This window comes from Micropterus dolomieu, unplaced genomic scaffold (genome assembly GCF_021292245.1).
Source record: "Micropterus dolomieu isolate WLL.071019.BEF.003 ecotype Adirondacks unplaced genomic scaffold, ASM2129224v1 contig_553, whole genome shotgun sequence".
NCBI lineage: Eukaryota > Metazoa > Chordata > Actinopteri > Centrarchiformes > Centrarchidae > Micropterus > Micropterus dolomieu.
The window spans coordinates 5,062-10,369 of record NW_025729543.1 but is presented as its reverse complement, the minus strand read 5'-3'; the positions used below and the strand labels follow the sequence as shown (position 1 = coordinate 10,369).

Below are 5,308 nucleotides of genomic sequence, written 5' to 3'. Positions count from 1 at the left end.
TGACTAAGGGTAAAACATCTTTAAGCAACCTAGTCGGGATGGGGTCTAAGAGGCAGGTTGATGGTTTAAATGAAGAAATTATTGAAGTTAGTTGGTAAAGATTGAGGGAAGCAAAACAGTCTAAACATGTATCTGGTTCTACAGCTGTTTCTAAGGTTCCTGAGTTAAGAGATAAGTCGGTGCCAATTGAGGGCAGGTCTTGGTGAATTTTGTCTCTAATAGCTAGAATTATATCATTAAAGAAGCTCATGAAATCGCAACTACTGAGAGCTATGGGAATACTTGGCTCAATAGAGCTGTGACTCTCTGTCAGCCTGGCTACAGTGCTGAAAAGAAACCTGGGGTTGTTCCTATTTTCCTCTATTAATGACGAGTAGTACGCTGCTCTGGCATTACGGAGGGCCTTCCTATAAGTTTTAAGACTATCTTGCCAAATTAAACGAGAATTTTCCAGTTTGGTGGAACGCCAATTCCTCTCAAGTTTCCGCGATATTTGCTTTAATTTGCGAGTTTCAGTGTTGGAGCATGGAGTCTTTGTTTTATTATTATTATTTTTTTTTAGAGGGGCTACAGAGTCGAGTGTCGCAGCGAGCCTGCAGCACTATCACCAAGATGATCCTCTTCTTCTTTTTAATGTTAAACTGTAACCGGGCGGATTATTGCCATAATTAGAAAATATCTGCTTGATTGTTTGCTCACTTGACTTCAGTTCAGCTTTATTAAAAATGAACACTTTTACTTATATAATCTCAGCAAGTTTCAAATTACATCTGTGGTCCTTCCCCTTAAGTTATCTGTTTGAACTTCTATGACTTCTAGGCAATTTGAACTGATCTGCACTATAGACATGACAAAGTGCTGTACTCTTGTTGTGTCCCTCAGGTGACAGGTTTAAAACATGATGCCAGTAACACTACGCCCCGGTTAGTTTTTTTGCATGTCTTTCTGTATAACTAATAATTTTCAGTCTGTTTCTCTGTCTATCCCCCCCAGCTACATTCCCTGCGCCCTAGGCAGATTCAGTTCTATTTTCCATCCATCTTCATTTCCCTTTCACCTGACTGCCATGCCCATCTACACATCTGTGACGAGTTCAGCGCCAACAAAATGTAGCATATCTTCTTCATTCGCTGTTAGTTACTATGTGTAAAGCTGCACACGTCTTTTCCATTTCAACATGAATAAGTCTGTGATCGCCTGTGTGGTCTCTTGAAGAAAACTGTTGATGCCCGTTTATCAGAATTACTTACCCCTGGCTTGACAGTCGTTCCTCCTGAGCCTGGTTTGGCCTTTGTGAAACGGATAAACCCATGATGCACTGACCACACTAGGTCAAACCTAGCCTTTTCTGTTATCCTGGATTTCTAAATTCTGCTTTTGTGAGACAGCCCGCTGCTCACCTGTTCTCACTACATACACCAGATCCTTCGTTCTTCTGTCAGTTCATCCTAGTTACTATGCTGTTGTTTTGAATGTGAAATATTAGCTTAAAACACTTTTTTAAAATTGACACCATTAAAAGCTGCAACGATTAGTTGACAAGTTGATCGGCAGGAAATTAACCATCAAAAATTTTAATTATCATCTAATTAGTAACGTTTGCTGGTTGTGAAATTCTGCAATAATCCTCACGAGAGAAAGTGGCTTTTGTGGGTTTTATTCTTATACTTGGAAGTGGATGTGATACAAGAGAACACCACATTACATAGCATTTCACTTACATATTTACTGAAATATAGTTCCATCAGCTCTCACTCTTGTACCTGCATGCTCTGATCTTCAATGTCAGAGACCTGAGGGAAACTGAGGAAACAAATACCCAGTCAGCAGCAAGTTATTGAAAAACAAGCATTAGGAACTGGTTAAACTGGCATTAAATGTGTCACTGTGCGTGTTTCCTACAAACAGTGTGACATTTATTTCACAATAGCAAGTGACCCAGAGGGAGTTAATCTCTTTAGGACAGATTTTTCAGCCCTGTATAGTGTCTGCAGGCTCCCTCACACCAGTACAGTACAGCCCCAACTCTACCAAGAGGCAGCTTGTACGTTGCCTGAGTAGTAAAGAAAATTCTGACAATCACTGGCTACTGCCTGTGAAGCCAATATACTGTAACCACAATAAGTGAAGGCAAGTCAGATGAGCTTTTCAACTTTCCATCTAGAATTTGCCAGAGGGGGGTGTCGTGGAAATTGTATATTGTTGATGAGGGATTGAGCAAATAATTGAGTAACAACAAACCTTTGTCTTTGAAGAATTTATTAATAAAAAAAGAACAACAGAGAAGTACCAAAATCACCATCATCACCTCTTTATGGTGATTGGTTTTGGAATCGATGAAAAAGCTTGTTTGCAGTGGTAATATCTCCAAATCACTTTACTTACCCACAGTTATCTTCTTCCTTTGTCATCTGCCTTCGTGTTGATCTTCTGTATGTTGAGCACGCTCTTTCGTGCTGTCCGTCTTCTATGATGTGACATGACGTGTAAAACAGCTCTTCCTTAATCCAACAGCAATTTCTGGACTAATCCAGCTCAGAACTTTATAGGGTGTCATTGCATCTCATTTCAAACCACTGTAGTCATAAAGTGATGGTCATGCAGACTAAAGAGTCCTACTTGATTTGGTCTGTTCTTGCTGGTCATGCATGTGAGCATGATTCGTTGTGCCTTGCCTGCATCTCGCACCTAGTCCAGTGATAGAATTTCAGTACTTTGCATTGTCCTTTGTTGTACTTCAGACTACTTTCCTTCTTGTATGGCTGGACTGAAGTATATGATGATGTAACAATTGTAATTAATAAAGGAATATCTGCAGTGCAACGTTTTTCTGGTGTTTACTGGATCTGCTTCTGTCCTCTCTGTCAGTGTTTCAGCGTGGACGGGGCTTAGCGGCTTCTCCACACAGACACACACGCTGTTGTAACACACGGCTCCTAACCCTAATAAAGGATTACAGACAGTAAATTATTTATTATAAAATATTACAGATAAACTGGACCAGAATCAGAATTTTCTAGACTCGGCAAGGAGCAGAATGTTGCTTGCAGTATTCAGTGACCACACAAGACAGTGAGTTATGAGCTGGTACCTTGAATTTCTTTAAACAATAACCAAAAAAATATATATATAACCATAGGTTTAATATATAGTTCACTTTAGCGAAACACCTCAGTTTCTCTCTCTCAGAGAATTATTTCCTTTGGCACCTTTCTGTAAGGTTGAAACCACTGAGCTCTTATAATTACCTCTACTTTTCGACTGGGCTAAAATCACTTATCTATTTTCAACTATTTCTTATTTTCTTACTGGGTGCACCCCATTTTCAATAACTCAAAATCTAAATCCTCAACATTCACTTCCGGTGAAGGACCTTATTAAACAATACCTGTTTCAATATTGTCACTTCACATCTCTCAACAACTTGATAATCGTTCGCTTTTCACTGTATGAGCGATAGCCAAAGCCACAACCACCAGGACATCATAGTACACCATATAAACTAAATGAATTCTCAGTTCTGCCGACACCAGGGATGCGCTTCCAAAGGGATGCGGAAGGTAATTGTCCATTCAAAGTCCAAAATAAAAAAATAGAGTCAGAGTCTGAAAATGTGGGGTTGCGCAAGTGGTGCTGGAAGTTGAGTACAAAAGTGGTGCTGGTTTTGTGCAGTTTATGCTGGTTATCTTACCGCCGTGGCAGGAGAGGGGTAAGCTCAGCAGTCCTTAGCTCAGAGTTCCTCACTTCAGGGAACTTCAATCCAGGGATCTCAAGGTCTCATCTGGGTTGGCTTGCCATCAACTTTAACTCAGCTCAAAGGAAAAAAAAAAACCTGGCCTGCAGTCACTGACATGGCCAGAAAAGTTCTTTAGTCAATAGCCTTCTTAAATGCATTTCTCAAGTATTCATTCCTTTAACCAAAATATATAAATATAATACAAATAGCACAATTAACTTTTTTTCCCCTTCAAATACCTTATATCAAAAGAATTACCGGATAAAATAGATCCAAGTTTCTGTTTTAACCTAACACTGCTTAAACATTCTTAAATATAAAGAATAATGTTGCAGAAAACAAAGATACGCAGTGCAAATGCAACAGATTCACCCTGAACAATGAAATGTCTGACAAAACATGTAACTTATGTAGCTTCAGTATTAAAACGTAGCTTTACCAGCCAGAAAAACATTGAGCATTTAAACACTGGCATTTTTATATTCCCTCAATTCAGTTGTCAACAGTTGTCAACAGATTAACTTTAGTTGAAGTCTACAACAGTAGGCTAATTGCACTGTTCATCACTCAGTGCTAATTTTGTTAGCTGTAGGCCCATGCACTTGAACTCACTAGCTTAGCCTAGCACCTTGTGACGCAGCATTTAATTATTTATTTTTTTACCGCGACTCACCAAATCGGGGATTTCTCTCTCTCATTCGGCAGGTTTCAGTTAACAGGGCCTCACACACGCACACATCTACAGTCTTGAAACAAAGTACAGACTGTTATCACTCTTATTTGACAACTTATTATTGTGATTTTACTGTTTTATCTGAGCTACGTTTTTACCGTTCAGAAACAGGTCCTCTCCCCACAGCGTCTGACTGGCACATGCAGTCTAGCCTGCTATGTTGCTGTAAACCTGCGCTCTCATTGGCTAAGACACTTCCGTGTTGTTAACCCTTTGTGACCTGGGTTATATCGGAGCTAACTTGAAGTGAAACCATATTGGCAGATGCAAGACGCCAGATCAGCTCGTTGTAAGTTTCGATAGGATAGGAGTCCGATTATCCCCAATTAAATAGTATTATAATAACCTGTTTGAACATCCTACTGTTGCAGTAGTCGACATTTATTGTGAACTGTCCCCACAAATACTTGCACATGCATTTGAATATATAGTATTTTCGTGATACAATTTGTAATATTTTCTTATTGAATTGTTGAAATGTTATTCACCACCACAGGATTAGACACTTTCTGATGACAAAAAGGTGCGTAAATTGTAAAACACAGAATTCAGAAAAATTTTAACTGAAAACAAAATCTGGCAAAAAATTATACGGAATCTGGCAAAAACATTCATGTATTTCATAGGGCCCTATCCATGGTTTCATCGCACAACATGTGAATGTAGCATAACTGTGGCTCCATCAGGAGGTGGAAAACTTTAGCAATAAAAATGTCAAAGAGGAAGGGAGAAGGTGACGAACGTTAACAGGCAAAAATTTGTGTGTTGCGTCGATGACGACACTGGTAGTTTCGGGGGGGTCGACCCCCCTAGAAAAAAATCCTAGGAGAAACACTGAT

General features: G+C 39.4%; 1 long non-coding RNA gene across 1 annotated transcript; it reads right to left on the bottom strand.

The window, feature by feature from the left end:
- Positions 1–899: 899 nt before the first annotated feature.
- LOC123964105 lies at positions 900–4,545 on the bottom strand. The gene is made up of 4 exons (XR_006823336.1): positions 4,410–4,545; positions 3,692–3,846; positions 2,386–2,942; positions 900–1,803 (listed from the first exon to the last, which is right to left on the bottom strand). It is a non-coding gene; the product is annotated as an uncharacterized LOC123964105 (long non-coding RNA).
- Positions 4,546–5,308: the final 763 nt, after the last annotated feature.